The sequence below is a fragment of the Parambassis ranga genome, chromosome 7, assembly GCF_900634625.1.
Source record: "Parambassis ranga chromosome 7, fParRan2.1, whole genome shotgun sequence".
NCBI classification, from domain to species: domain Eukaryota; kingdom Metazoa; phylum Chordata; class Actinopteri; family Ambassidae; genus Parambassis; species Parambassis ranga.
The window spans coordinates 3,060,882-3,072,961 of NC_041028.1; the positions used below are offsets into that span (position 1 = coordinate 3,060,882).

General features: G+C 47.2%; 1 protein-coding gene across 1 annotated transcript in view; it reads left to right on the plus strand.

Annotated features, from left to right (window-relative positions):
- The window catches only part of plxnb3 (plexin B3), a 37,559-nt gene that overhangs the window by 6,296 nt on the left and 19,183 nt on the right, over positions 1–12,080 (plus strand). The window contains exon 2 of the mRNA XM_028409618.1: positions 2,648–2,709. The gene's annotated coding sequence lies outside the window, so the exon portion shown is untranslated. The remainder of the gene's footprint in view (positions 1–2,647; positions 2,710–12,080) is intronic.

Below are 12,080 nucleotides of genomic sequence, written 5' to 3' on the forward strand. Positions count from 1 at the left end.
GGACCACGCAGACCTGCTCTTTGGGCTCTTTTAGATCCTTGTTTTGGTTCCTTGCTCTGAACACTGACACAGAGGGATGACTCCTAATCACCAGAATGTGATGAAGCTGCAGCTTTGTTTCATTTTCAGAGAAACGGCTGTAAAAGCTGTCAGATGCAGACGTTGTGCTGTAACTCCACATGTGAGTGTGGAGTCAAGGCGGCTGGGCTCATAGCAGAGTGTCTGAGATGTTATGCATGACCTGCAAGTATGAGAGTCTCCACAGACAACAGGTTAGGGAGCCTCCTCTTCCTCATACAGAGAGACATCAGGCAGGTGGAGGACTAGAAGCCTGGTCCCTGCAGAGAGCACGGAGCTGATCCAGCAGACCCTCATACAGGCTGCTGCTGGAGGATACTGTCTGAAACATGCACTGATGTTTGTCTTTAGAGCGCACACACACGCACACACACAGACACACAAACACACAAACACACACACACACAGACACACACACAGACAAAGAAACAAATGGGGTTTTGATCCCTTCTTTTTGTCTTCAAGGTCGCCTCCTGCCTCAGCTGGCTTCGTGCCGTCAGTCGTCCTTTTTTGTCAGACACAAATGGACAGTGTGAGCATATGATTGACAGGAGGCGGAGCCACAGTCTTTATACTCACACACAAGGTCTTCATGTGGGAGCATTGATGTTTCTTTGGGGCACCCCTGTCTCTTTAAGAAGGGATTTATAGTGATACACACGGTCAAACTGCGCGAACACGGACTGAATACAGTCTGAACACACTGTGAGGCGTGTGTGTGTGTGTGTGTCTGTGTGTGCAGGTATAGCAGGAAGCAGCTGTATTGACGAGGACATATGACAAGGAGCTGCTCAGTCTATAGATCATCAATCAGTAGGTGCAGTGATTGATTAGCTGTACGCTCCACACAGCTCATTAACTCATTATAAGCCCCAGCAGACAAACAGGAAGTGATTCATTGCCTGACCTCACAGTTGGCCTTGCAGGCAGATGGCTGATGAAGAACCAATAAAGGAGCAGTTCGTCCAAATCTGTTGGTTAGAGAGCTCATCTCACTCTGCTCTGTTTGCGCTCTCACTGCATCTTCGTGCCTTGTATTCAGTGTGTGCCTCGTTGTAGGTACATATTTTGCATACCTTATTAATTTTTTGTATTTTTTTTATTATTTATTATTAAATAATTTTAATTAAATTTATAATTTGTATGTGGTGGGTTCGATTCTCTGTATGTACAGCACATATGGCAGTATGGACAATGAAGCTGACTTTGACTTTGAGCTACATTTATACAAACGTGTGTTGGACACAGAATGGTTAAGGATTATAAAGGTTGAACTGTGATGGTGGCACAGACGACACCGGCTGTTGTTTATGGTCTGGAACTCTCCTTTTCCATGATAATGTGATAACTGTTAGATAAGATAAGATAAGATAAGATCATCCTTATTATTCCCCCGCTGAAAATGACAGTTTACATTATATACATAAGAGCTAAAAAAGAAAGGTATTGCACTGTATGACCAAGTTAATATACAGGAGGTAGTGTGGCTTTAGCTGGGAGTGGATGTATATACATACAGAAGCTGCTCGGAGCAGGCCTGACTACAGTCTGACGGCAGCAGGTAGGAAGGACCTGCTGCACAAACTGCAGCTGCTCATCATGTCTGATGTAGAAAACCTGGGATTTAACATTAAAGGTAGGATAGGAGATTTTGAAAAGTGAGAGTCAGACAGATTTTGAAAGTAAACACACGCCCCTTTCTCTCGGAGCTCACCCCGAAGCCACGCCTCCCAATCACATGGATGCGCATCACCTGAAGACGAGCTGCGGTCTGTGACTTCGGCCATCATGCACGTACCTCTCTGGTGCGCGCAGAGCAGGAAGAGAGTGACAACCAGCCAATACTCCGCGCAGGGTCCACCCGGAGGATTGGCTGATGTTTTTAGTGTTTTATAGCTTCAGATGATTCATATTCTTCATTTTAATGCAAAACTGCCGAACTAATTGGTTGCTATCAGATTGTAAAGAGAAGTTACACTAATTTAACAAAAAGTGCATCAGAATGAAATCTCCTACCCTACTTTTAAGTGTGTTTCCAGTTCCACACACACACTTACTGTTGTATCAGTTTATCTTTGTTACTGTTTTATGTGTCCACATCCAGCTGTTGTGTTGCAGCAGTCAAAGCCAGGCATGGACTGTGTGCTGTAACGCCTCCCTCTGAGGACATGTGCACATTGAGACAGTCTCTCTGCGTTTCTATGACAGACAGGTAGCGATGAGGATTTGATGATTCTATGACATTTCTGACCTGTAAGTTGAAGTTGTTGAGGAGGGACATCAGCTGCTGGTTCTTCACGTGGTCTCCCGTCATCAGGTGGAAACAAGTGTCCGCCTCTGTCCATACAGATGTGATAAGTCATATCTGGTCTTCCTGGTAAAGGGACATTGTTGTCCCATGTGAGGTCCAAGGACCTGTTTCCTGTGGTTGATCCTGAGGACTCTTCATGAAATCACTGATCAGACAATCATCTCATCAATGAATCATAAGCCATTCGGACTGATAACTTGTCACCATGAAACTTTGACTGGACTTTTCTGATGTGCTCCTGTTTTTGTGTTCCCCCAGGAAACATCCTCCTGATGAAGAAGGTTCCTCCTTCTCCTCACAGCAGCAGGTCGCCTCAACAGGTTGGTGTGACTCTAATCTCTGTCTGCTGATGACAAATGCGGAGTTAAGGCTGTTCCATACTCCGCGAGACAAAGAGCGGAGAACGCGCTCCACGGGTGGTAAGAGATACAAAAAAAAGGTCTTTTCCGCACTGAGGTACCATACTCCGCGAGACGCGTGTGTGCAGAACTCCTCATACGGCCCGCCCACTAAACTATAAGGAAAGACTTTACTGAGTTTTTTAACACACCACAAGGACTTGTGCCATGGCAAGAGGGCATTATACAGAGAGGGTGCCTGCAACAGCGTGAGATGTCCGGTGATGAGCTGTGAAGATGCGACATTAAAAGTAACAATAGCAAAGATATACAGACATTGTTAACGAGCCTATTATGCCCGGGTATGTAGGAGTATATAGAATGGTAATAACAGTCACCATCTGGTATGTGTGAATGGCTGTCTGGAGTTATTGGTGACAAATCACCCTGACTTGCCTTTCTTTCTTTCTTTTATTGCTCATCATGCAAAACCGGTATGGTCTTATCTAAATCTGTTGAATCAGCGCTGTTTATACACCTACCTATATACCTGGAGAGGCTGGAGATGGATCCAGCTTTAGGGCATCTGGCTGGTTACCATAGTGACAGGTGACCTGACATGCAGCTGCCACATAGCAGCCGATGATGTCATCATTTTGGACATGTCTAAGACGTCCTGGACAGTGTTGTTTTTACACACTGTGGAGGAATCAGGAAATGATGAGTGTGTGTTTGCTGCTGATTTTAGCTCAGTTGTTTCTTTATTTCCTGTACTAGCATGCAACATTTACACAGTTAGCAGCTATGCTTAGCATTACCAAAATAAGTTCAACAGGATGTCTGCTGATGTTAACTGCCTCATGGGATCAACAAATTCACCTCTATTCTCCTAACGGGGCGGGGCTGAGGAGGTTTTTTACTCTTACCACCCGTGGAGCGAGTGCTCTGTTCTCGTGGAGTATGGAACAGCCTTAAGTGACTATGGACAAACCTTCCATGACATCAGTTTCTTGAGTCTGTGCAGAAGGCTCCACCCTTTGGCCTGCTGGCAGCAGTGAGTCCACCAATACACCTGTCTGAACCTGTCCCTAAAGCAGTCCCGACCCATGTGACAGTTTCCGTCTGGGCTTAATAAAACTTCTCCTGCGTGCAGTGGTGACAAAACGGGACCAGTGTTCTGTTTTTGTAGCAGACGTGCAGACATGAACCCATTTCTCAGCCTGATCAGAACCAGGATGTAATGTGAATGAAGTGTGTCTGATGACTGACTTCACCACCTCTCACTTCTCCAGAACAGATTAAACGTCTCTGATAATACACATTCACATCAAAGCAGCTTCGGCTCAAATCGTCCGCTCGTGATAGATAAAGTTTGATTTTATCTGGGACACATCGTCTCCCTCCATCACACATTTCCTCCCAATTACTGCATGTCACCTTTCACCTCCTCCCTTCCCCCTCCATTCATTACTGCGCCTGGCTGGTTCGTCTCTGAACAAGCTGCTTTTCACGCTCTCTAAATCTGCCCCCCCTCCTCCTCCCACCTCCTCCTCCCACCTCCTCCCCCGTTAAAGCCTCTTCACTCGTCCTTCATCTTTTGTTTCTGCTAGAGAGCCTCACATACTGAAAACACACACACACACAAATAAAATAAAATAAAAAGTCCCTCCCACTGGATCAGAGAACTCAGATTTTGTCTTTTGTGTTTAAACACTTCCTGTTTTTAAAGCAAACAACAGCAACATTCTGTATAAACACACATGCACACACACACACACACAACATGTTATAGAAATAAAACATGGTGAAGACCTCAAACAGGAACTGTATGACATATCCCACCAAAATAAAAGTGTGACCAAAGAACAGCTTTGTTTCCGTCGGAGCTGCTGACCTCCTGCCCTCTGCTGATTGGTCAGCCTGCTGTGAGTAAAGACATGTGACCCTGAAAGACGAAGTTTGCTGCGAAACCTCTTTCTGAAGAAAAAGAACAGATCCTCGCTGCAGTCAGTGGATGTAAGTCGCAGTGAGGGCGTGCTGTGATTGGCTGTAAATTTTGCAGCAGGCAGATTTTAAATTGACTTGTGAAGACCGAGATGCAGAATTATATAACCACACACACAGACCTCAGGCTGTGTTTTTCTTTGTGTGTTGATTGATGTGATTGGTGTGTGTGTGTGTGTGTGTGCACCAGTGCATATGACCCCAAGTGTGTGTCTGATTAATATTGCATGAGGCTCCTGATGAGAGGTGGACAAACACTCCCAGCTGAGCTCTAACACACACACACACACACACACACACACACACACACATGAATCAATGCATGAATGTATTGTCACACACACTCAGTCACACAAGGTCTTGCACGCATACTTATTACCAGCAGTGTGTGTCATAGATAAGATGATGCTGATAACACACACACTCGCACACTGTTCACGCTGTCTTCACATCACATGAACATGTTGGTGGTTACCATGACAACCTGAACATGTTGTGATTCACACCTGCTGTGACTTGTCAGCTGTGATCCACTCAGGTGACAAGAAACAAAAACTTTATTCGACCCACTCTGCTGATCAGCACAGATCAGCACGGATCAATACTGATCCTCAGTCAGTGGTCATTTTTGTGTGTAAAAGTGATCAAGGCAGCAGGACGTCTCTAAGAATATGTACAGATTCAGCAGCTGCTTCGCATCATGCACTGGGGCTCACAAAGGATCGCCCACAGCAGCCCCTGAAGGAGGAGAATCAAAGACATCTGGACTGTAGACCTCCGGAGGGACATGAAGACTGCAGGACATCCTCAGAGTGATGGGAGGACTGCTGGACGTCCTCAGTGGGACATGAGGACTAGGGGACATCCTCAGAGGGAGGTTCTGACTGTAGGATGTCCTCAGAGGGACGTGAACATTGTGGGACATCCTCATAAGGGATGGAAGAACTGCTGGACGTCCTCAGTGGGATATGAGGACTGGGGGACGTCCTCAGTGTAAGGTTCAGACTGTTGGATGTCCTCAGAGGAACGTGAGGACTGGGGGATGTCCTCAGAGTGATGGGAGGCCTGGGGAACGTCCTCGATGAGCGTGAAGACTGTGGGACATCCTCAGAGGGATGGGAGGACTGCTGGACGTTCTCAGAGGGACGTTAGTACTGGGGGACGTCCTCAGAGAGAGGTTCGGACTGTTGGACTTCCTCAGAGGGAGGTTTGGACTGTCGGACGTCCTCAGAGGGAGGTTTGGACTGTCGGACGTCCTCAGAGGGAGTTTCGGACTGGGGACGTCCTCAGAGAGAGGTTCGGACTGTTGGACGTCCTCAGAGGGAGTTTCGGACTTGGGACGTCCTCAGAGAGAGGTTCAGACTGTTGGACGTCCTCAAAGGGAGGTATGGACTAGGGGACATCCTCAGAGGGAGGTTCAGACTGTCGGACGTCCTCAGAGGGAGGTTTGGACTGGGGGATGTCCTCAGAGGGTGGTTCGGACTGGGGGACATCCTCAGAGAGAGGTTCGGACTGTCGGACGTCCTCAGAGGACGATGTTGTGCTAGAGGTTCTGTGTCTCCTGGTTCCATTGGTCTTTGCTGGGTTCCCGCAGCAGGCAGAGGGGTGTGGCAGATTTACTGCCTCGCTCTCCCTCTCTCTCTAACTTCACGCCTCACACCGCTCATTAATCATTAATAAGTCTGACGCCGCCCACTTCAGTGTGTGCAGCTAAGCCCCGCCCCCCCAGCTCCCCATTGGGTTCCCCCTCTCTCTCCCTGCTCTGCCTTAATGTCTCTCGCCCTCTCTCTTTCCGAACAATGTGTCGTTCACAATAATGGGATTACAGCCGGCTGCTCGCCCACCCTCCCTCTCTCTCCTGTCATCCAGCCCCTCTTTCTCTCTGTTGTTAGTTGCCCTCTCTCTCTCTCTCTCTCTCTCTCTCTCTCTTTCGCTCTTGCTCTCCCTCTCGCCCAGCTCTCATCTGTTTTTTGGAGGAATGAAAGAAAGACGGACTGTTTCCTGAGCCAAGTAAGTGTCTCTCTCTCTCATGTGCTGTGCATGTCTCTCGCTCGCTGATGAAGCTTTGATTGACAGCTGACTCTTGTTAATTGTGCTGTTATTTAATTAGTGGAGCAGGAATCAGATCAGAGGTAGACCGACATACTTGATGTGTCTCTCCCTCCCTGTGCAGAAGTTCACAGCAGCTGAATGTTATTGAGTGTTTTCAGGTTTTCTCTATGTTAGTGTTCAGAGAGCTGCAGTATGACAGCACGAGGGCAGAACAGAGTAAAAGTACTGCAGTACTCCATTACCTCTACTCCATCATTGAGAGCAATGCAGGGAAAGCTGCACTATACTGTGGCACATGTTGTACATGTTGCGGTATATGTGGTATTGCATACTGTGGTACATGTTGTGGTACATATTGTGGTACATACTGTAGTACATACTGTGGTACCTACTTTGGTACAAACTGTGGTGAATGCTGTGGTACATACTGTGGTACATGTTGTGGTACATACTGTGGTACATGTTGTGGTACATGTTGTGGTACATACTGAGGTACATACTGTGGTACATGTTGTGGTACATACTGTGGTACATGTTGTGGTACATGTTGTGGTACATACTGTGGTACATGTTGTGGTACATGTTGTGGTACATACTGTGGTACATACTGTGGTACATACTGTGGTACATGTTGTGGTACATACTGTGGTACATGTGGTACATATTGTGGTACATACTGCGGTAGATGCTGTGGTACATATTGTGGTACGTGTGGTACATACTGTGGTAGATGCTGTGGTAAATGCTGTGGTACCTGTTGTGGTACATACTGTGGTAGAAGTTGTGGTACATACTGTGGTAGAAGTTGTGGTACATACTGTGTTAGATGCTGTGGTACATACTGTGGTACCTGTTGTGGTACATACTGTGGTACATACTGTGGTACATACTGTGGTAGATGCTGCCTTGTCCTTCACAGACTGAGGTGGCGTCACACCCGCTTTGTTTGAATTGAACTAGTCATGGTGAGCTCTGTGTGGATGGGGGGATGGCACCACCTGATAGGAGCTGCTCGGTTCGGACTGATGGGCCACACATCGGTCTATGTTCCAGCATCTGCAGATAGCAGAGCTATGAGCCTGGGGGGAGGTTCTGAGGGAACCGCCGCTTCAGGAGAATCCTGACTAAAGCTGAGTGTTATAAGAAAGGCTCTGTTCAGATCAGAGCAGGTTCTAGTTCTGGTTATTGTGTCTGGAGAGAACTCTCCTCCTCTTCACAGCCCCACTTTTATCTTTAAATTTTGCTCGTCATTCACGCCTGTTAGCTGCAGAGGAAGGTTGGTTTAATAGAGCTGCACCTCCTCCTCCTCTCGCCTCCACTCTAATGCAGAGAAATGGTCGTGCTCTCTCCTCTCTGGTTGTCAGCGATTTGGAACCTTCATGCTCAGAGAGGATTATCAGCGTGGAGGTCGACTTCCTGTTTGATTCCAGTTTCTCCGCTCAGCTGTTTGAGTTTTTGGTTCTTTTTTGTGTTTATTGTCATGACAACCAAATCAGGACCAACACGTGAGTTAGCGGAGGCTCAGAATTTATTATTACCAGCAGCAGTTAGGAGGTCTGAATAGATGATACAATGTTGTGGGTGAGGTATGATCAAAAAACATAAAATTAGATTTTTTATTTATTGATCTTTTCTTCCTGGAGACAAACACCTGGTCCTCAGCTGGGATCAGGTCCAGGAGGGGGGCTAATAGCCTGGGGGTCAGAACAATCTGATGGAGGGGCCTGTCCCTGTGGGGCCCCACCAGCAGGGTGGAGGAGGGTCCCCTATGTGTGGAGCCAGACCTGTAGCAGGCGGCAGGGGGCACTGCACAGGGCTGCTGCTTGATCAGAATCACTTACACTCTCTGCTAATTGGAGAGGAGGCTGCAGCGATAATGTATTCACACACACACACAGAGTGATGGAATTAGCATCAATATCATTAATGCCCATCACCTCTCTGTGCCTGTTCACACATTGCCCCCAAACACACACACTGTGTGTTGTAGCTTCAGTATCAAAGTCTTTTAGTTATTAATATTTCATGTTTGCAGTGATCAGTATTCAGTTTGTGGAGGTTTGGCTCAGAAGAGTCTGCTGCTGCAGAGGACTCTCAAAAACAGTGCAAACACTTACTGTACAACACTGTACGACACTGTACGACACCGTGCGACACTGTACGACACCGTGCAACACAGTGCGACACCATACAACACCTGGTCGCCTGTGGGCCTCTTCAGAAATGGATCATGGTCGGACCGCACGTGTTGAGCTGTGTGGCAGCGATCAGCTGGGCCTGACGCTGCAGTGGAATGTGTCACAAATGCTCCTGGTGGGACTCAGATTGTGAGTCTCACCTCCGCTCCTGCTCCACCTCTTTGCCTGTATTTGGACTAACTGGGAGTTTAGGTGGAGTCAGAAGGGTGGTGACAGACATACTCATAGACTGTAGGGTGATTTACCTGTTTTTATGAACTGAGGGAAGGCTGTGGTATTTTCTGTGAACACAGAACACTCGTGCAGAAACCCGGAGCCTGAAGGGCTGAGCGCCTGACTCAGTATTGTTTTAGTTACACTTACTTCTTCCACTCTGAAATGGGACGACTTCTAGAACATGGAGACACCACTGGTGGGTTTGGATGGTTTGTATATAAGCAGATGTTGGTGAGGTCCAGCAGGCTGCAGCTGTGCATGCATGAGCGGGTCAGTTTCACAGATCGATCATTTAAAGACGTCACCAAATGAAATAACAACAATAACAAACACAGCTTCATCACAGATACAGGAGGCGCCCTGATGTCCAAACGACTGAGGAGCAGCCACCTCACTGCTGGACTTTAGTTCTAGCTTCATATGTGGCATGTATGTATTTTAGACTGGTGGTTTATAACCAAGCAGGAAGTAGAACATGAAGTCGAGCTGCTTCAGGAGCTTTTATTTTTAGACAGAGAAGTTGTTTAGCTGCAGGAGTCTTTACTGTTAATCTGCTGGAACTCATTTATTATTCTGATCTTCTGTTTGGATTAAACTGATCTGATCCTCTGCATGTTTACACGTCGATACAAACAGGATTTAATCCAGATTACAGACACAGAGGCAGCAGCTCGTCATCAATAACACAGCGGTGTGAGCCGATTGTGTGTTGGTGGCTATTTGAAGCCGTTCAGACCTTCTGTCTGTGCAGAAAAGAGGAATTAGCTGCATTCAGCTCGGATCAGTCCTGCAGAGTGTCCACACACGTCCTCAGTCTGGACTTCAGAGATCTAAAAGACTGTCCAATAATCTTCGACAAAAACCTGATGATGCTCAGAGAGCTGACTCAGTCATTCAGTGAGGGCGATGTCCCTCAGTCGCTGTGCTAACCATGGTCATAGTGGAGGACAGTTAGTGTTTAAATGATGAGGATGATGATGATGATGGAGGTGTGTATAAAGTCAGCTCTGTGACTCACAGAAAAAAACAACCTCTTTTGGGAAATGACACACACCCAGTGGGATTTAAAGTGTATGTGTCAACTTTTACACACCCTTGATGATATCAAGCCGTCTTCATTTCTCTGAACAGCAAGAAGATATTTATGAGCCTACCAGGGGAGAGAGAGAGAGAGTGTGTGTGTGTGTGTGTGTGTGATATAAAGACAAAGAAGAAAAGAATCACAAGACGTACTGTGTGTACTGTGTAAAGTACTGAGGATGTAGATCGGGTAGAACTGCTCTACGTCTGTGCTCTCTGTGTGTCCTCAGTCTGCAGGTGAAGACACACAAAGATGCAGGTCTGATGGGGTAGAAGGGACAGTGTGGTTGACCGATTTGTGTTGTGAGTCCAGTTGCAGGAACCAGGGTTTGGGACTGAACCTGATGAGGCTCCTGAACAGACTGAAAGTAGGACAGACACTAAGAGAGGAGAGGCGCTGAGGGAAGGACAGGAAATGAACAAAGACAAGAAATTTAACCACACACACACAGCTGTGTGTGTACTTCCGATTTTGTCGTCTCTTTGAAGAGTGAATGTGAGATTTACCAGCAAACCACAGAGATAATATGGGGGTGGAGGTGTGTGTGGTACAGCTGTGTGTGTGAGAGAGAGTGAGAGAGAGAGAGCCTGAGGTAAGGCAGCCTGTAATCATCACCTCACTGTGTTGAAAGCAGCCTGTCCCTCATTTACATACAGAGAGAAAGAGGAGGGGCGAGCGAGCAGAGAACCCATGTGAAATTAAAAAGAGAGCGAGAGAACAAACTGCTGCAAAGTACTGCATATTTCACTGCAGACTCACCTGCATCGCTGTTACCATGGTTACCAGCAGAGGAAACCACACCTGGCGATGAACACACCTGACCAGCCAATCAAGAGAGAGGCAGGAGCCGGTCCTGGAGTGGAACGGGTCCCTTTTTGTTTGCAGGTGTCCTCCTGCAGTGTGCTGGACTCTCTGGGCCACCATAGAAAAGAGCTGGTGTGTGTGTGTGTGTGTGGGGGGGGGGGGGGGGGGGGGGGGGGTTTGGTGGAGCCATCTGAATTCAGAAGATCACACATGAATTTATTTTTTCTCTCCTTTTCCTCATTTTTGACTTTAACGCTCTGTTGCCTGCAGCTCGCTCGATCTCTTCTTCTGTCCTTCTTCTAACCTCTCTCGCTCGTTTTCTTCCAACTTTAGCTCTCTCTCTCTCTCTCTGCTGCATGAATTATAGATGAAGGAGGAAGTGATTAGCATACAGACTGTGTGAGGATGTTCAGTATTACCATGGAAATGTTGAAGCATGTGTGTGTTACTGCGTGTGTGTGTGTTTGTGTGTCCCGAGGCCTCTCTGGGTGTTTCCCAGCATGCACAGGGGAAAGTCAAACAGCGTGTGTTCATGCATGAGTTTGAACCAAGACGCAGCAGGAAGGAGGGTCGAGCAAAGCCTCTGTTACACAGGAGAGAAAGAGATGAGTGGTGTTTTGTCTGTTATTAATTTTACAACATGATCCAAACTCTGTCCAGCTGTCTACATTAGCATGGCTAAGCTTAGCAGAACATAGATCGGTCTAGCATCACTTTGTGTACTGAGTCTGGTAACACTGTAGTTCAGCTAGAGGGCGCTTTGGTGCATTGATGTCATCAGAGGTCAGTCAGGTCCAGTATTGATCCTGTATCAGAGCTGAATGTACACAGACTGATGTCCTCTGGTCTTTCTGACAGCTGAAGCTGATTTAGCCCATCAAACACTAGCATGCTGCTAACGGCTGCTGATTGGTCAGTTCAGGTTAGGACTGATGGGGACAGGAGGTCCTCCCTCCATGGCAGCCGGAGTCCTCAGTTATATATCTCTATAGGGGTGG